The sequence below is a fragment of the Bos indicus genome, chromosome 16 (assembly GCF_029378745.1).
Source record: "Bos indicus isolate NIAB-ARS_2022 breed Sahiwal x Tharparkar chromosome 16, NIAB-ARS_B.indTharparkar_mat_pri_1.0, whole genome shotgun sequence".
In the NCBI taxonomy this organism is placed as follows: domain Eukaryota; kingdom Metazoa; phylum Chordata; class Mammalia; order Artiodactyla; family Bovidae; genus Bos; species Bos indicus.
This window is the reverse complement of record NC_091775.1, coordinates 37,895,021-37,915,824: the sequence shown is the minus strand read 5'-3', so window position 1 is coordinate 37,915,824 and position 20,804 is coordinate 37,895,021. Positions and strand designations below refer to the sequence as shown.

The 20,804-nt window shown below is 37.3% G+C and overlaps 1 protein-coding gene across 2 annotated transcripts in view; it reads left to right on the top strand.

Annotated features, from left to right (window-relative positions):
• NME7 (NME/NM23 family member 7) overlaps positions 1-20,804 on the top strand; it is a 247,373-nt gene that overhangs the window by 15,903 nt on the left and 210,666 nt on the right. Inside the window, exon 1 of one of the 2 annotated variants that reach the window (XM_070768118.1) lies at positions 14,705-14,725. The exons of the other annotated variant lie outside the window; for it this stretch is intronic. The gene's annotated coding sequence lies outside the window, so the exon portion shown is untranslated. Of the gene's footprint in view, positions 1-14,704; positions 14,726-20,804 lie in introns of those variants that run through there. 2 annotated transcript variants of the gene reach the window in all.

Here is a 20,804-nt window from a genome sequence, read left to right as displayed (position 1 = left end):
GAGCAGAGTGAAGGTCTGGAGGGACACATGGAGACTGGTTAGCACATTCACTTCCAGGCCCAGTGGTGCAGTGGCTGTGGGATAAAGGCATGATAAGATTAGGCCAGCTATACTTGTTATGACCTTAGCAACAGCTCTTTGGATCCAAAAATGTACAGATACCATTTATATTCTAATTTTCTGTGTTATGAAATGATTTCTAGCCCAAGAATGGAATAAATTTTCTAATTGACTATTAGGTGAATAGTGTGTAATTGCTTTCATAGTCTCTTGCCATTATAGTTAGACCTAATATTTCTTTTTTGGTTCAGATCCATTTGCCTTTTTGAGTATTGTGGTTCAGATAATTATTGACAAGAGATCCTTTATGGATAACTCTTATCCTGGAGTCCCTTAATCTTTCATCAAGTATGTTTTTTAAGGTGCCAGTTAGGAAAACCATACTTATTTGAAAAAGTAAGAAAAAATGTCTTTTGGAATTTTTCTGGAAATAGAAATAAACAGACATGCAGACAAATGGGTGTTGGGTTTTGTTTTTAATCTTGAAGGGTGAACTTTTGCCATTTATCAAGATCTTGTCCTGAACACATTTATTTACTCCCTTCAATCTTTATTTTGGTAGCATATGTCTGACTTTTTTTTTAAGGGTCCCAAAACTAGCAAAATCACTCTGGAGTCTCAAAAGCAATAAATGGTGCAGTTTCTATCCTTCAGAAGCTCAGAATTTTGTTATGGAGAGATTATGTGTTGTACAAACCTGCCAGATGACAGCCCAGTGTTCTACTGTGGAAGCATCAATTTGCCTATCAGGAAACAAAGGTTTTGTTAAACTCTGCTACTTTGCAAGTCACAAAACTCTTGCCAAGTCACTTAATTTATATATGTTCCCTTGATCTCTGGAAGTTGGTGAAAATCAAGTTCCAAGTATATAGAAATATCAGTTGGCTAGGATTGATCTGGAAAGACTTTACAATAATTGTGTATTCTTTCAGCCTTGCTTTTCAGAGAGAAGGTTTCCCCTGGTATTTTTTTCTGTTAAAGAAAAGAATGCATTCTACTCCTGAGATATTTTCTCAAATGACTCTTTTAAAAAGGAAAACTAAATCTTGGAAATATGTAGAATCCTCATGTTGAACATTCTCTTTTTCATAAAGGGAGAAGATAATTGGCCTTAAACTGACATTTTTAAAAGATGATTACAGCATTTTTACTTAATTCTTAAAGAATTTTCATGGAATAGGAAAATAACTAAATTTAATAGTTCGCCAAACTTTTCCTCCTAATGTTACTTGCTTGTCTGACTTTATTCATGAGAACTACTAAGCTAGACTTAGCAAATCAGATTCTCTACACGAAGACCCTTTTCACTTGAACTAACCTTCTGTTTGCCTTTCATGGTGGATTTATCAGGAAGTAATAGCCCTCTGAGAACAATCTGGACAGGTTTGAAAGTAGTTTTGGCCACATTAAAGTTAAGGTTAGTATTTGACACAACTCTGTGTAAAAGAATGCTTGATCTTTGAAAGAAGCGCTGGAGGAAAACTGGTAAAGATTTAGTACAAAACAAGGTATTGCCTAAAGTCTAGTCCATGGTAATGGGAAAATAGAAACCTTTTGGTCGTTGACTTTTCATTTCTACTGTACTTACCACCGTGGCATCTAAGTAGAGCCATAGGAATTGCTATGTTTATGTGCCTACTAGTCAGGTAATAAATATTTAAGGATCCACTATGTTCTCAGAATGTTCGAGACCAAGTGAAGTTCTTTGGAACCACTTTTCACGAATCCTCACTGAAAGCAGCTGGCTTGATGTGGCAGGTTCTCATGTACTGTTGATTTCTATTTTGAGTCATTCAGGGTGGATGGAGGTACATGGAGACTTAGATTAAACTTTAGAAGCCTGTTGAATGGTAAACTTTACCATCTATATAGTTTACTTCAGGATGCCTTTGAGATCACATAGAAGCAGATATTTGGGTTAAAATAGATGGTGACCAGTTACTGAATCTTAAGTATGCAACTTCTGAAAAATCAGATTTCTGGTTTAAAACTATTGTTCATGTTGAATTCTACAAATCCATTTCAGTTTGATTTAAGCAGGGGAGCACTTTTGTATAAACAAAAGTGTTTTGTTGCCATGTTTTCTGAAATATAGCATTGTAGAATGCAATATACATTTTTCAGCGAAATGTTAGAATTACAAGTCTGACGAGTATGGCCTGATTTTTATTGTTGTTGTGTTGTTTTTTAATATGTGATTTGTTTCAATAGGCAATGAAAATGAAAGAGTTTGGCTTTGGGTATTGGGGACCTAGCAAACAGAGTAGTATGTGTAGGCTGCGTGGTCCTGTTGTCCCTCAGACCCCCTTTCTGCCACTCTGGGGAGCGTGGTTAGAAGCATGGGTTCTGGAATCAACCTGCCTGGGTTCACATGTTTCTAAGCCGGGTCCCCTTGAGAGTGTTTTTTAACCTATCCGAATCAGTTTTATTTTCTTTCAAGTACAGATAATAATCCATCTCTCTCCTAACATTGTTCGGGTAAAAGTGTTTACTTAGCACATAACAAGTACCTAATAGAAAGTGCTAGCTTTTGACTATCACTATTATTGTCCTTGGAATATTAACTTAGAATGATTTGTTTATGTATTTGGGTTTTACGTCACTGACTTCCTTACTGACCTCCTTAAAATCAGGGATTGTTTCTTAGAAATCACTGAATGTACCACCAGAGTTTGGCACAAGAGAAGCAGTTAATAAATGCTTTTAAAATAAATGAATGTGTAAATAGAGAATTTGAGCATCTGTGGTCTGTTTTTTTCTTTTTTCTTCCTTTTTTTTTTCCCACAATAATAAAACATGTTTATCAGTTTTCACAATCAATAGCCAGACAAAAAATAAAAACTACTGTGACAAAATACACACAACATAAAATTTATCATCTTAACTATTTTTAAGTGTACAATTCAGTGGTATTAAATGCACTTATAATGTTGTGCAACCAACCATCCATCTCCATAATTCTTGTCATCTTGTAACACTGAAACTCTGTAACCTATAAACAATGACTCCTATTTCCCTCTCCCCCAGGCCTTGGCAACTATAGTTTTGACTACTCTTTAAGTACCTCACGTAAATGAAATCATGCAGTATTTATCTTTTCGTGACTGGTTTATTTTATTTAGTATAATGTCCTCAAGTTTCATCCATGTTGTGGCAAGTGTCAGAATTTCCTTCCTTTTTAAAGCCGAATAATATTCCCTTGTATGTATATATCACATTTTTGTTTATTCATTCACCCATTAATGGATGCTGGATTGCTTCCATATTTTAGCTATTGTGAATAATGCTGCTGTGAACATGGGGGTGTGTGTGTGTGTGTGTGAAGATATATATATATCTTCAAGACCCCACTTTTAATTCTTCTGGGCATTTAAGTGGTCTCTTTTTAAAGAAAAAAGAAGATAAAACTTTTGATACTGAATTCTTGTAGGAAACAAAGGTAGACAGGAAAGGGTGTGTGTGTGTATGTATATATATGTACACACATATATATAACATATATGTACACACATGTACACATATAACATATGTACACACATATATAAAACATATATATGTATGTGTGTGTGTATATATGTAAATTGTTTTGATCTCCCATTCCTACTAGAAAAAAATAGACTGTCTCTCCCTCATAAAAGAGTGCTTAGTTGTAATTTATACACCTCTGTGTTAATACATTACATATGTTGTAAAACAGTAATAGAAACCTTCATAGATTAAGATTTTTTAAAAATAGGAAAAGCAATGTTGAGTTTTTTTTTTTTTTAATTCTATCTAGGATCTTAGAGAATATTTGGCCTAGAATATTATCAAACTTAGATTTAAGTTCTGCTTCTGGCACTTAAATGTGGTTATTTAACTACTCTGTGTCCCAGTTTCCTATTCTGGAAGGTGGGTACAATCATAACAATCTTCTAGAATCACTGTAAGGATAAAATGCAATAATATATATAAATCACTGTGGTGCATAATACATAATAAAGGCTCAGTAAATGTTAGCAGCTACAATAATAATACTGATAATAAATTAGAGTCATGTTATTGCTTTGTTGATGACGATAAAAATGATTTTTTGGAAGATATGTTTCCTTTGGGAATTTTTCATGAAATTGCTAGCTTTTATCTATTCTAATACATTTTTTATGGAGGGGAGGATTTTAAATCATCAGTTCTGTACTTCTGGGCTTTCCTGGTAGCTCAGCTTGTAAAGAATCTGCCTAATCTTGTAGCTCCAAATTATTAATTACTATAACAATTAAAAGTTCTGTCTTCATTTCAAAAATCTATTGGCCTAAATGTAATCTTATTACGTTTACCTTTGAAAAGATCCCTGCATTCTTCCATTCACTTTGGAAACTTTGAAAAAGCTTTGATCCATCTCTGTGTTTTATTCCCGTATCTCTTCCCTTTCTGTCATGAATTTATTACTACTTACTTAAAATTGTCTCATATTCATCACTTCCTCTTCATTCTTAACTGTTACCACTTTTAGGCCTGAATTAAGACATTTGATTCGTCTCCCAATCAGTCTCTCTGATTTAGACTGTTTGTGCTCTTATCCATCCATCTGTACATCCAGTTATTATATTGGAAAACATTTATTGAGCCCCTTCTTTTGCCAGATACTTTTCTAGGTACTGGCAATAAGGCTCCTCCTCAACAGAGCATATCCCTATTCAGATGACTCTTATTTTAATTTTAGCCTTATGATCTTATGTCTCTATTCAGAATGTTCACTATCTCAATGATCCACTACTTTCATTTGGTTTTTAAAATGTAAACGTATCATTTGTTGAACCTTCTGTGTCCTTGTACAAGCTCCATCCTCCCAGGCTACCAATAACACCCAAGCTTATTCCCAGCTCAGCTCTCTGTGGCTTTGTCATGATGATCATATAAACTGCTCTTCTTCAAATGCCTGTAGTTTTGGCTTATCACAGCACTTGGCTTATTTCTGAATTATTTGTGTAGTTTTCTAGCTTTTTTTTTTTTCATGTGTACTGGTTTTTATTTGCCCATTTAGGATGATTGCAAAGCACCTGATTATGAGGATTGTTATTTTGACCTCTGTATATCCCCCCTTCTCCCACCTAGAACCTAGGACCGAGTCTAGAAGGGTTCTTATTCTATCAATTCAGTCTGTACAGAGCCTGCTGAAGATCATGTGTGTGAAAGCAACCTACACTGTCAACGTATTTTATCAGCTTTTTGTTTTATTATTAAAAACAGAAAATCTGATGTTGAACTTCTTAATAGTAATCAGACACGAGGAATTAAGTACAGTATCTGGTGGTATGTCTTTTCTTCTCCTCTCCCAATCACTGGTGTTTTTAAAGGCTTGAGTATGTTTACCTCAGCCTCATAGGTGTTTAGAAATTATTAGTTTGTTTATATAGTGACTAATTAAACACATGTTTATTTGAGTGCAAAAAATATATATATGATTTGGCTGATGTACTTTTAAAAACTTGTAAATATATTAGTGACAAGCAATTAGTAGATATGCAGGGTAAAGTTTATTAAAAGTAGAAGTAAAGTAGTAAGATATAGAAATACAACAATTTTTTTTGTAATCTTAACAGCAACAGATGGGCATATAAAAAAACCTGCCCGGGTTGTGTTGTGCTAGGTATTTTATAAACAGTTTTCAGTAGGAACTGGTTCTTACATGAGTCCAGGATTGAAGTACTGACCAATTATTGACTGAATGCCAACTTGTAAAAGGCCCTAGGATATGTACTTTGGGGATATAAAGATGAATGATACCCTTCCTTTGTCCTCAGGGATTTACATTATAGTAGATAGATAAACTGTCTGTAGACAACTGTAAATGTGCTTCAAAGGGTCAGATAAAATGCAAGGGGATTTCAGAGTATTGAAAAATATCTTTCATTTGGGAGGCTCATGGAGATTTTTGCCAAGCAGGTGGAATTTGAATTGTGTTTTGAAAAGAATATATGTGAGGGTTTTGAAGGAACTGAGAGTGTTCAAAAGCTTAGGAGAAGTACCATAAAAAATAAGATACATGGTGCCTCCCATTGATCCAGGTCTGCAGAGAATTTAAGGGTGTATTTCAGCATTTAGAAACTGAATTAGTTCACCTTTAGAATTTAAAGTGTGATCCTTTTTTGGTCCCAGAAAAACTAAATGGGCCAGTTATTTACTTACAATTTTAGAGTCTGCCTGTGTTTATCTATATTCATTATCCAGAAGGAGCCAGTCACTTCTTCCTGGGATGGGATGATGGGTAAGAACTAGTTTCCTGTTTCTTCCCCAACTCAGATAACAGTTTGTGCTATGCTGTTGATCCATCTTTGTATAGGTGGTTGCAAGGTTCCTTAAAAGGAAAAGGAAATTACAACTCTGTAGTTCATTGGTAACTACAGAGTGTAGCTAACTAGAAGGCTTACCGTTTTCCTGAGTGGGTGGGCTTTTATTTTGGCAAATCTTTGTGAGACAGATCTTATTCTCTCTTTTTTAAAAAAAACAGATATCACTCAATAAAGGGAGGATTCAATTAAAGATAGTTTAGTTTGTGCCAAAATTAAATGCTTTGAAATTTGGAAGAGTAGAAAAGAAGATGAAGGTAAAAGGACTAGAGTAAGGCAAAAGGGGTAGACAGTTTTGCATTTCTTAGATCTGAAACATTTCCTATATTAAGTGGTTCAGTTCAGTTGCTCAGTTGTGTCCGACTCTTTGCGACCCTGTGGACTGCAGCACATCAGGCCTCCCTGTCCATCACCAACTCCTGGAATATACTCACACTCATGACCATTGAGTCAGTGATGCCATACAACCATCTCATCCTATGTCATCCCCTTCTCCTACTGCCTTCAATCTTTCCTAGCATCAGGGTCTTTTCCAATGAGTCAGCTCTTTGCATCATGTGGCCAAAGTATTGGAGTTTCAGCTTCAACATCAGTCCTTCCAATGAACACTCAAGACTGATCTCCTTTAGGATGGACTGGTTGGATCTCCTTGCAGTCCAAGGGACTCTCAAGAGTCTTCTCCAACACCACAGTTCAAAGGCATCATCAAATTTTCAGCACTCAGCTTTCTTTATAGTCCAACTCCCACATCCATACATGACTACTGGAAAAACCATAGCTTTGACTAGACGGACCTTTGTTGGCAAAGTAATGTCTCTGCTTTTGAATATGCTGTCTAGGTTGGTCGTAGCTTTTCTTTTCTTTTTTTTTTTTGGTCGTAGCTTTTCTTCCAAGGAGTAAGCGTCTTTTAATTTCATGGCTGTAATTACCATCTGTGGTGATTTTGGAGCCCCCCAAAATAAAGTCTGTCACTGTTTCCATTGTTTCCCCATCTATTTGCCATGAAGTGACGGAGATAGGTGCCATGATCTTAGTTTTCTGAATGTTGAGTTTTAAGCCAACTTTTTTACTCTCCTCTTTCACTTTTCATCAAGAGGCTCTTTAATTCTTCACTTTCTGCCATAAGGGTGGTGTCATCTGCATATCTGAGGTTATTGATATTTCTCCCGGCAGTCTTGATTTCAGCTTGTGCTTCATCCAGCCTAGTGTTTCTCATTATGTACTCTGCATATAAATTAAATAAGCAGGGTGACAGTATACAACCTTGACATACTCCTTTCCAGATTTGGAACCAGTCTGTTTTTCCATGTCCGGTTCTAAATGTTGCTTCTTGTCCTCATACAGATTTCTCAGGAGGCAGGTCAGGTGGTCTGGTATTCCCATCTCTTTAAGAATTTTCCATAGTTTGTTGTGATCCACACAGTCAAAGGCTTTGGCATAGTCAATAAAGCAGAAATAGATATTTTTCTCGAATTCTCTTTGTCTTTTCAATGATCCAGTAGATGTTGGCAATTTGATCTCTGTTTCCTCTGCCTTTTCTAAATGCAGCTTGAACATCTGGAAGTTCATAGTTCACATACTGTTGAAGCCTGCCTGGTAGAATTTTGAACATTACTTTGCTAGTGTGTAAGATGAGTGCAATTGTGCAGTAGTTTGAACATTCTTTGCCATTGCCTTTCTTTGGGATTGGAATGAAAACTGACCTTTTCCAGTCCTGTGACCACTGCTGAGTTTTCCAAATTTGCTGGCATATTGAATGTAGCACTTTCACAGCATCATCTTTTAGGATTTGAAATAGCTCAACTGGAATTCCATCACTTCCACTAGCTTTGTTCATAGTAATGCTTCCTAAGGCCCACTTGACTTCACATCCAGGATGTCTGGCTGTAGGTGAGTGATCACACCATCGTGATTATCTTGGTTGTGAAGATCTTTTTTGTATAGTTCTTCTGTGTATTCTTGTCACCTCTTAATACCTTCTGCTTCTGTTAGTAATAAAACAAAATACAACAGAGGGTGCTTACTGCTGTCCAGTTAAGAAGAGAACTAGTAGTTTAAAACTTTAGCCAAAATTTCCTAGTTCCCTACAGTTAACTAAAGTATTTTTTAAAATAGTAATGAGAATGTTTTGTTAAACTTGTATTGATTAACAGACCATGGCTGTATTGTGAGATGCCATGGGAAATGAGGGAAGCGCAAAAGTTCACTCTTAATTCTTGCGCAAGTGGGAAAATGTAATGAGAACTATGGTAACAAAACTTGCAGCAATTTGATACATTTAAAAAAAATTGCCAAGGACTTCATTGTTTGCTGGAAGAGATAAAACTTCTAAGTGGCATTGAGTTATGATCCATAAGTTCAAATAATTTGTACAATAAATATTTAAATAATGCACATTTTAAATTTGGTGTTTAGCTTTTAAGGGGATTCCCTGGCAGCTCAGATGCAATTCAGGAGACCCAAGTTGGATACCTGGGTCGGGAAGATCCCCTGGAGAAGGAAGTGGCAACCCACTCCAATATTCTTCCGTGGAAAATCCCATGGACAGAGGAGCCTGGTGGGCTACAGTCCATAGGGTCACAGAGAGTCGGACATGACTGAATGACTTTCTTTCTTTTCTTTAGCTATTAAACTAGTTCTGCAGAAGTGATAATTCTTGTTAGCTAGAATGTAATTATTTAGACCTAGTGAAGTGTCATATGGCACTTTCACTGGACTCTGTTTCAGATAATTTATTTCAGAAACACTGATTCTTTTTTGCTTCATCTTTCTGTGAGAACTTTAAGCAGTTTGATTATTTGTGCCACGCAGCCCAGGCCCCATAGCATCATGGGTTGTTCACTTATAACCTTACTGAACCATAGAGTTGTAATTTCCTCCTCATTTTGAGCTACTACTCTGTCTGTGCATGGATGAGTCAGTAGCCAGTGTGAATGTATGATTGTTTCCCCTTTCTAGTCGGTTTTCAGTTCAGCACATTTATTTTAATGACTGATATATTGCTTGGTTTCAGTAAGGAAAACCATTTTTTTGTCTTTTTGAGGGTGGTGAGCCTGAGAGCAAAGGAGAGTATGTGAAGGGAGCATGGGAGGTAATAACAGTGTTTTTCAAAGATTTTTGGCTATATTTGTTAAGTTGTAAAGTCAGCTTCTGCACAACAAAGGAAACTATAAGCAAGGTGAAAAGACAGCCTTCAGAATGGGAGAAAATAATAGCAAATGAAGCAACCGACAAACAACTAATCTCAAAAATATACAAGCAACTCCTACAGCTCAATTCCAGAAAAATAAATGACCCAATCAAAAAATGGGCCAAAGAACTAAATAGACATTTCTCCAAAGAAGACATACAGATGGCTAACAAACACATGAAAAGATGCTCAACATCACTCATTATCAGAGAAATGCAAATCAAAACCACTATGAGGTACCATTTCACACCAGTCAGAATGGCTGCGATCCAAAAGTCTATAAGCAATAAATGCTGGAGAGGATGTGGAGAAAAGGGAACCCTCTTACACTGTTGGTGGGAATGCAAACTAGTACAGCCACTATGGAGAACAGGGTGGAGATTCCTTAAAAAACTGGAAATAGAACTGCCTTATGATCCAGCAATCCCACTGCTGGGCATACACACTGAGGAAACCAGAAGGGAAAGAGACACGTGTACCCCAATGTTCATCGCAGCACTGTTTATAATAGCCAGGACATGGAAGCAACCTAGATGTCCATCAGCAGATGAATGGATAAGAAAGCAGTGGTACATATACACAATGGAGTATTACTCAGCCATTAAAAAGAATACATTTGAATCAGTTCTAATGAGGTGGATGAAACTGGAGCCTATTATACAGAGTGAAGTAAGCCAGAAAGAAAAACACCAATACAGTATACTAATGCATATATATGGAATTTAGAAAGATGATAACAATAACCCTGTATACAGGACAGCAAAAGAGACACTGATGTATAGAACAGTCTTTTGGACTCTGTGGGAGAGGGAGAGGGTGGGATGATTTGGTAGAATGGCATTGAAATACGTATAATATCATATATGGAATGAGTCGCCAGTCCAGGTTCGATGCACGATACTGGATGCTTGGGGCTGCTGCACTGGGATGACCCAGAGGGATGGTATGGGGAGGGAGGAGGGAGGAGGGTTCAGGATGGGGAACACATGTATACCTGTGGCAGATTCATTTCGATTGTAAAGTTTAAAATAAGTAAATAAATAAATAAAGTCAGTTTAGTGGGACTCCATTAATGTGTTAAAAAAAAAAAAGACTGGAGTAAGAAATAGCTTAGTAAGTTGAAAAAGAATGGCTCTTTATATATGTATAACTGAATCACTTTGCTATACACCCAAAACTAACACAGCACTGTTAATCAACCATACTCCAATATAAAATAAAAGTTAAATAAAATGAAAAGAAAAAATATCTTAGTACACAGTGTATAGTAAGGATAAATATTGCTCTGTGACATTTATCAGTAACATATTTACATGTGTTAATATGTGTATATTGGGTCATAATCTGAAGTTATTACTGTAGTAGTCAAAAATATGAAAGCCACTAGTGTAATGGGATTTTAATGTATGGAAAAAATTATATTGTATAATAATAAGTAATTTTTCCTGTATTACATATACTTTCTATGATTTTTAAAAAATAACTTTAATAACTGTGCTTTTCTCATTTAGACTCTAAAGTCGTTCAACAGTCTTATTTATTCAACTTTGTAAACATTTTCTACTCCTATCCTCTTTGCCCAATATACTATTTTGTTCTTCGATGAGTCTCAATTAGTATTTCTCTCTTAACAATGACCCTTTGCAGTTCTGTAATTGTAAAATACATAAGTAGCGGCCATTTAAAAATCTTATCTTTCACAATTTCAGAAACTAGATGTACAGTATTGTGTTTCAGACATATAGTGGATGCTTGGTACCTAATATCTTTATGTTTCAAAAGATGCATTTCTTTGAATAACTGAAGTTATTTGGGATAGTCTTCAGTTACTGTTTTGGGGTAGAAGACACCAAAGTATTGTTCTTCGAGATGCATTCCTGAATAACTGTTAGTTCTCCACTATCAAATTGTATAACTAGCAAAGTTACCCCTCAAAATAGTGGAGGTGAGATAAAGACATTTCCAGACAAGCATCTTCTGTGTCTCTGAATCCACACCACTACATCCGATCACTGTTGCACTGCAGTATTTTCTCTTCTATTGTGTTTTTCTGTTCCATGAACTGATTTTCATTCCCTTGGAGTCTTGTGTTGACCTCAAGTAACTCCTTCTCCATGATCTCCTATAACACATTTTAAATACAACTGCCAGAAACATTTGAGAGGCCTCAGTAACCTTGACAGAATCCTTCTGTAACTTGGAATGCCTCCTGTTTTTCCTTGGATTGAGGCCAGAGTTTTCATTGTAGTCATCTCCTCTGATTTATTATTGCAGCCCACTTTTGTGTTCAGATGTGCCTTTTAGACAGACTACCTTCCTCACTGCCTCCCATCTCTGCTGCTCTTCTGGCTGATCCAGAACTCCTGATTTTGTTATATGTCTTGATTCAGTGCTTTCAATATCTGAAAATAAGCATCAATTTTTTGGCATCAGACAAACCTTTGAATTCCAGCACTGGCTCTGACTAGCAGTTTGCTCTCTATCAGTTCAGTTCAGTTCAGTTCAGTCGCTCAGTCGTATCCAACTTTTTGCGACCCTGTGAATTGAGGCATGCCAGGGTTCCCTGTCTATCACCAACTCCCAGAGTTCACTCAAACTCACGTCCAACGAGTCGGTGATGCCATCCAGCCATCTCATCCTCTGTCGTCCCCTTCTCCTCCTGCCCCCAATCCCTCCCAGCATCAGAGTCTTTTCCAATGAGTCAACTCTTTGCATGAGGTGGCCAAAGTATTGGAGTTTCAGCTTTAGCATCAGTCCTTCCAATGAACACCCAGGACTGATCTCCTTTAGAATGGACTGGTTGGATCTCCTTGCAGTCCAAGGGTCTTCTCCAACACCACAGTTCAAAAGCATCAATTCTTTGGCACTCAGCTTTCTTCACAGTCTGACTCTTACATCCATACATGACCACTGGAAAAACCATAGCCTTGACTAGACAGACCTTTGTTGGCAAAGTAATGTCTCTGCTTTTGAATATGCTATCTAGGTTGGTCATAACTTTCCTTCTAAGGAGTAAGTGTCTTTTAATTTCATGGCTGCAGTCACCATCTGCAGTGATTTTGGAGCCCCCCAAAATAAAGTCTGACACTGTTTCCACTGTTTTCCCATCTATTTCCCATGAAGTGATGGGACCAGATGCCAAAAAGAGTCATAAGTACAAGTAATCAAAGGTAAACAGTGGATCCCCCTGATTTATGCAAGATAATGATTGTTGGTACCCTAAAAAAAAACCAATACAATAATGGCACCATCTTCCTTCCTTCCTTTTCTTCTTTGTAAGCATTTTAAGTGTTTAAAGGTGGTGATATTTGTGTTGGTATGTACTGGGCTGATACCTTATTTTTCCAGTATCCCCTTGAGGCCTTATGAGAATAAAGAAAGGGTCCCTGGAAGAATAACATACTTGTTAAGGAGCTCTACCCCAGTGGAGCAATTTAAAATCAGAACTGCTCTTCAGAAACCTTGTAGTTTATTTGTAAAAAGCAGTAAAGATAATTTTGTACTATTTTCATGTATTATTCAGAAATATTCATCTTCACTTAATAGACACTTAAATGCATATATACCCATGAACTCATAAACCCAAATGCTTATGTATGGGGGAAGAACATTTCTATCCATATTAATATTTTATTGTTTCTTCTGAATTTATAATTGATGTGGGATCAGATAATGAGTGTGATTTTCTTTTTCAAATGAAAGAAAGCCTGCCTTTGTCCCAGGCTTTGCTATCAGGAGTAAAAAATTATGTGAAAAGTTGCCTTAAGTAGACATTTTATTTCACTGTTGAACTATAAAATGAAGATTTAGATAACTTATTTGAAAATAATTTTCTGTGCTTTATTTTATTTTATTTTATTTTTGTGTGCTTTATTTTAGATACCAGAGAAGCCTTGGACTGGCATGCTTTCTTATAAGTACCTATTTCTCTCTTTTAAGTAAAATATAGAACATCTCTTCTTTGCTTTGTGGAATTGGAGGGAGAGTCTTCAGATTTTACTCCTATCTCATAAACATTCATGTAGCTCCTTAGATTTCTTCTTGGTCTTGGTAACTGGGCACATAGTTAATTTTGAATCTTAGAGTAGTTCAATGGTAAGATATGACACCTGCTCCTTTGAACATACAGTTTGCTAGTAAGTATAATGTCTATTATGACTTTATATATTATATTAGCTATAGAATGTGAATGTTTTCTTATGATTTTCTATTATCTCAGTGTTTCCATGCCAAACCAAGGCACATTATTTATGTTTTTATATCTACAAATTGCAGCAGTAATTTTGCGTTTATTCATGTAATTTGTGATTTTTTTCCAGTGGTACCTTTCCTTTGAGAAGTTTGAGTTATAATACTAATGATTAACATGTAAGAGATGACATCATAAAATTTAAGAAGAAAATTGGTACTCGATTTAGTATTGATAAAAACAGAGCCATAATTTTGTCTGAGCTCCTTAAAAGGCAAAAATTTATACTGACTCTGATTTGCTACATGCCCTTTGTAAAAAATTAACTTATTGCAGAAATAGCTATATATGTTCAGTAGCTCTTCTTTTCATAATAAAATTTTAGTCACATTCATAGTTTTCTCTTTGTCACAAACTTCTTCCTTCCCACTGATTTTTTTTCTTCTGCAAAAACCTTTAAAAAACTATTTACTAGGATTTGTTCCTTTGCAGGCTGCAGTGTCACTAATTCAAAGAGCCCCTTCTTGAATATCAGAGAAAGGCCAGTGAAGAAATACTTGTGTGCAGTGTAGCTCACAAGTCACAGGTGTCCCAACAAGCCACCATCACTGCTATAAGACCTAAGTAACAGAAATCCTAGGGCTTTGTATACACTAGTCATCTAATCCACATAACTACTCTCTAAGGAAAGTACTATTACTGTTCCCATGTTGCAGGGAGTGTACCTGAAGCTCAAGAGGTTTATCTTGTCTGTGTCACCAACCCCAGGTCTGTCTGACTCTAGAGCCTGTGTTCTTAGCTATCCTGAAGTGTTTTCCATCTGACCCCAAAAGAAAGCTCTTCAGTTTCCTGGATTTTCTTTTCAAGCGACACAGCTCAGAGCCACGTCATTTGCTGAAGCTACTACCAGCAAGAGTGTTGGAGAAGACTCTTGAGAGTCCCTTGGACTGCAAGAAGGTAAAAGCAGTCAATCCTAAAGGAAATCAACCCTGAATATTCATTGGAAGGACTGATGCTGAAGTTGAAGCTCCAATACTTTGGCCACCTGTTGTGAAGAGTCGACTCATTGAAAAAGACTCTGATGCTGGGAAAGGTTGAAGGCAGGAGGAGAAGCGGACGACAGAGGATGAGGTGGTTGGATGGCACCACCAACTCAATGGACATGGGTTTGAGCAAACTCCAGGAGATGGTGAAGGACAGGGAAGGCTGGCATGCTGCAGTCCATGAGGTCGCAAAGAGGTGCATATGACTGAGCAGCTGAATGACGAGCAACAACACTGCACTGAGCAATACTGGTAGTGCCAGGTCCAGTCAGTATTTGTTGATTGACTGCTATAGTGTCATCAGAAATGGAATGTTTTTTTTTAAATTGAAGTATAATAGATTTATAATAACAATACTGTGTTAGTTTCAGGTGTACAGCCAAGAATGCATACATACATATATTTTCAGATTTATTCCCTGTGCTACATAGGAAATCCTTGTTGTTTATCTGTTTTATATATAGTAATGTATATCTGTTAATTTCCTACTTCTCATTTATCCCTTGCCCGCCTCCCTATTTGGTAATCATTTGTTTTCTTTGTATGTTTCTGTTTTGCAAATAGATACATTTGCATTATTTTTTAGATTCCACAGATTAGTGATATCATAATATTTGCCTTTGTTTAACTTACTTCACTTAGTATAATAGGTCCATCCATGTTGTTGCCAATGGCAGTATTTCTGGAATGGTTTTTTCTGACCAGTAATATTGACGTGTGGGATTCCCTCGTGGCTCAGTCAGTAAAGAATCTGCCTGCAATGCAGGAGACCTGGGTTTGATTCCTGGGTGGGAAAGATCCCCTGGAGAAAGAAATGGCAACCCACTCTGCTATTCCTGCCTGGCGAATCCCATGGACAGAAGAGCCTGGTGGGATACAGTCCATGGGGTGCAAGAATCAGACACAAGTTAGTGACTAAGCCACCACCAACCACCAATATTGAAGTGTATGAGGCAAAAGTACAATTATATTTTTGGCACAAGCTTAATAAACTTACTCTTGAACTAAGGGATTTTTAAAAGCACATCAGATCAGATCAGTGGCTCAGTTGTGTCCGACTCTTTGTGACCCCGTGAATCGCAGCACGCCAGGCCTCCCTGTCCATCACCAGCTCCCAGAGTTCACTCAGACTCACGTCATCGAGTCAGTGATGCCATCCAGCCATCTCATCCTCTGTTGTCCCCTTCTCCTCTTGCTCCCAATCCCTCCCAGCATCAGAGTCTTTTCCAACGAGTCAACTCTTCACATGAGATAGCCAAAGTACTGGAGTTTCAGCTTTAGCATCATTCCTTCCAAAGAAATCCCAGGGCTGATCTCTTTCAGAATGGACTGGTTGGAGGTCCTTGCAGTCCAAGAGACTCTCAAGAGTCTTCTCCAATACCACAGTTCAAAAGCATCAATTCTTCGGCGCTCAGCCTTCTTCACAGTCCAACTCTCACATCCATACATGACCATGGGAAAAACCATAGCCCTTGACTAGACGAACCTTTGTTGGCAAAGTAATGTCTCTGCTTTTGAATATGCTATCTAGGTTGGTCATAACTTTCCTTCCAAGGAGTAAGCGCCTTTTAATTTCATGGCTGCAGTCACCATCTGTAGTGATTTTGGAGCCCAGAAAAATAAAGTCTGACACTGTTTCCACTGTTTCCCCATCTATTTCCCATAAAGTGATGGGACTGGATGCCATGATCTTCGTTTTCTGAATGTTGAGCTTTAAGCCAACTTTTTCACTCTCCACTTTCACTTTCATCAAGAGGCTTTTTAGTTCCTCTTCCCTTTCTGCCATAAGGGTGCTGTCATCTGCATATCTGAGGTTATTGATATTTTTCCTGGCAATCTTGATTCCAGCTTGTGTTTCTTCCAGCCCAGCGATGTACTCTGCATATAAGTTAAATAAACAGGGTAACAGTATACAGCCTTGACGAACTCCTTTTCCTATTTGGAACCAGTCTGTTGTTCCATGTCCAGTTCTAACTGTTGCTTCCTGACCTGCATACAGGTTTCTCAAGAGGCAGGTCAGGTGGTCTGGTATTCCCACCTCTTTCAGAATTTCCCACAGTTTATTGTGATCCACACAGTCAAAGGCTTTGGCATAGTCAATAAAGCAGAAATAGATGTTTTTCTGGAACTCTCTTGCTTTTGTCATGATCAAGCGGATGTTGGCAATTTGATCTCTGGTTCCTCTGCCTTTTCTAAAACCAGCTTGAACATCTGGAAGTTCACGGTTCACATATTGCTGAAGCCTGGCTTCACACTAGCGTGTGAGATGAGTGCAATTGTGTGGTAGTTTGAGCATTCTTTGGCATTGCCTTTCTTTGGGATTGGAATGAAAACTGACCTTTTCCAGTCCTGTGGCCACTGCTGAGTTTTCCAAATTTGCTGGCATATTGAGTACAGCACTTTCACAGCATCATCTTTCAGGATTTGGAGTAGCTCAACTGGAATTCCATCACCTCCACTAGCTTTGTTCGTAGTGATGCTTTCTAAGGCCCACTTGACTTCACATTCCAGGATGTCTGGCTCTAGGTGAGTGATCACACCATCATGATTATCTGGGTCATGAAGATCTTTTTTGTACAGTTCTTCTGTGTATTTTTGCCATCTCTTCCTAAAAGCACATATGCATGGAAAACATTGTTAGTTTCACATGATCCATTTAGGGCTGAGCCTTCCTTGAAGCAGTGACAGAGAGGTGTGGTATAATTTGATTTTCCAAAGGCTTGTAATTGTTTAGTCACTAAGTCCTGTCCAACTCTTTGTGACCCCGTGGCCTGTAGCTTGCCAGGCTCCTATGTCCATGGGATTCTCCAGGCCAGAATACTGGAGTGGGTTGCCATTTTCTTCTCCAGGGGATCTTCTTGACCCAGGGATTGAACCACACCTCCTACTTGAGAGGCTGGTTCTTTACCACTGAGCCACCTGGAAGCCCCTCCAAAGGCTTAGTTGACCTTCAAATGTCACATCACCTGGAATTGCAGCATTGGTTGAAATTCCCTAAAATCAGCTATTTCAATCTTACAAATTATGTGAATTTTATATTCTACTTAGTAATGTATGTTTAATGCAATGTGAAAATGTTTATATTATCATTGATGAAGACTAATTTTTAGGAAGGCCTGAATGCTCACTCACTCTTTGATATATATACCATTCAAAATGAATGACTAGATACAAAGCTTATATCCTTCACAAAATTAACTCAAAATGGATCACAGACCTAAATATATTAATAAATTACAAAGCTGTAAACTCCACTGCAAGCACAAAGAAAGCATAGTAGTTAATTTCATTTAGAGTTGAGTTGGCCAAATGGTGCAATGGAAAGAACTGTTAGGAGTGTGATTGAAATGACAAATCAAGGAATCTGCAATGGATAAGGAAGGAAGTGAAAGAAAGGGAGGCTGGTGCTTTAGGAATATGTGAAAGTACTTTTGCATTGGAAAGCCTGATAATGAGGACATAACTAACTGTGAGTACAGGAGATATGGGCAGTGAAGAGAATGCTCCAATCCCTGAATTTGGTGGAAGAAAACGTTCAGGTAATAACAAAGGCCAGAATGAGGCTAACTCATCTATGTTAATCCTGTCCTTTCTTCCAGCATTTATGCAAATTCATTCATTACCATACTTTAATCAACATATGTATGTTTTTAAAATTCTACCTGTTTTATAAAAGAACATAATTATTTCTACTGTTGATAACCTTTTTTTTTAAAAAAAGGAATTGAGAGAAGGAAAAATGTTTTCAAAATTAATGGAAGAAACTTACCTAAGTAATCAGCATGTACATGGTATAATCCTACTATTTTAAAAAAATGACTGCACTGGGAGATGATTCATTCCAGAATGTCATTTGAATAGACAGGAATTTTCATATGGTGCATTTTAAAATGACATTTTCCTTTTTTAGAAGGCGTTACAAAATAAGTTTAGAAAAATAATCTAAGGTTTTTCAACATTTAAAAAATGCATACCGTCAAAGGGAAATTAAAAATAAAAGTTGTAAAGTGCTTTACAGCACATTCTGATGAGTAGTTATATAAACAGTATAAAATGGGTTTTGAGTAACATGAGAGAAAAATTAAATGACCTACTTAACTGAGTTATTGTAATGTAGTAGAATAGTGAATTTAGAGCCAGGAGTTCTAGTTCTAAGTTCTTACAAATAAGAGTAACACAATAGATTCTTTTCCTTCTTTTTTGTTAAAAAGGTATTTGTGTGATTGATTGGCTATTCTCTGCTAGATAATAAGGTCTATGAAGGCAAGGTTGATGGTTGTTTCTAATCATCATTGTCATGTCATATCCGAGTACCTAGCATAGTATACAGAAGGTGGTAAGTGCTCAATCTGTTGAATGCGTGAATTGATGGATGGAAATCAGATGACATAATAAGGTGTAGTGGCCTTGCCTTCTCCTTTTCAGCATGTAAGTGGTGAGGCCTATGCTGAAATTGTGGTAAATTTGTATTTGTTGTTTAGTTGCTAAGTTGTGTCTGACCCTTTGCAATCCTATGGACTGCAGCATGCCAGGCTTCCTTGTCCTTCAGTATCTCCAGGAGTTTGCTCAAACTCATTGAGTCCATTGAGTTGGTGACGCCATCCCCTTTTCCTCCTGCCTTCAGTCTTTCCAAGCCTCAGGGGCTTTTCCACTGAGTTGGCTCTTCACATCAGGTGGCTAAAGTATTGGAGCTTCAACTTCAGCATCAGTCCTTCCAATGAATATTCAGGGTTGATTTCCTTTAGAATTGACTGGTTTTGTTGCAGGAAGACTGACCCCTTCCAGGGCCTGAAACTGGGCTCTTATCTAACACTCAGAAATGAATTGTCAGAGGAGACACATGTGCTAACAAAGCAAGAGATTTTATTGGGAAAGGGCACCCGGGTGGAGAGCAGCAGGGTAAGGGAACCCAGGAGAACCTTTCCCAATAAAATCTCTTGCTTTGTCAGCACATGTGTCTCCTCGGACAATTCATTTCCGAGTGTTGGACAAGAGCCCAGTTTCGGGCCCTAGAAGGGTACGCCTTCCTGCAACAGTTTGATCTCCTTGCAGTTCAAGGGACTCTACACCACAGTTCAAAAGCATCAATTTGGTGCTCAGTTTTCTTTATGGTCCAACTCTCACATTTGTACATGATGACTGGAAAAATCGTAGCTTTGATTATGTGGAACTTTGTCAGCAAAGTGATGTCTCTACTTTTTAATACACTGTCTATGTTTGTCATATAAAGAAAGATATAAATAGGTTGAAGCAAGTCACTTTGACAGTTGTAAGCATTTTATTAATTCAAAAAAAACCTGAAGTACACTGTTTGAACTGCAGACGTGAGATTGAACACACTCTCATACAGCCCTTCAAGTGAATGCTCACTTGCAGAACCCGGTGTCAGTTTCTCCTAAAATCTAAGCTGTAATTTTAAATCTTCTAAGAATTGTAGATGTTGGTAATGCTCTGAGATTAAAAAGTGATCATTTCATCCTGAAATTCTCATCTTTAATTTTGCTAATTTGCTTCTGATCTTTAATCATTCTGATTTATTGACAGTATAAAAAATTGATTGTTTTGTTTGCTGTTGAACATTAGCCAGTGCCTTTTGGCTCTAACAAAAGACCTTTTCAGTTTTCCACATTGTGTAGCAGTCCCTTTCACAAATGTGCTCACATTAACTTTATTTGGAGACTGAGCGTATCGAAGTTAGGAGCTAGTTAGTTATAGATTGTTTAACTCCAGGACCATACTCTAAACACACCACTTGTTTTTATTATGGCTAATGCTTACATTAACTGAAAGTCAAACCAAAATTTTAATATAATATATAGAAACTTCCACATATGACTCTGCTTTGTACTGAGCCCTGTATAACACTAATAGCCTTTTCTTATACAAATCTGAATGATTTTCCTTTTTCTTAGTTCTGAAATCATGGTTTTAGAACTTGTTGCTACCTCTTTCTGAAATGCTTTTGTGTTGGGGATTTGTCCTCTTCTACTTTC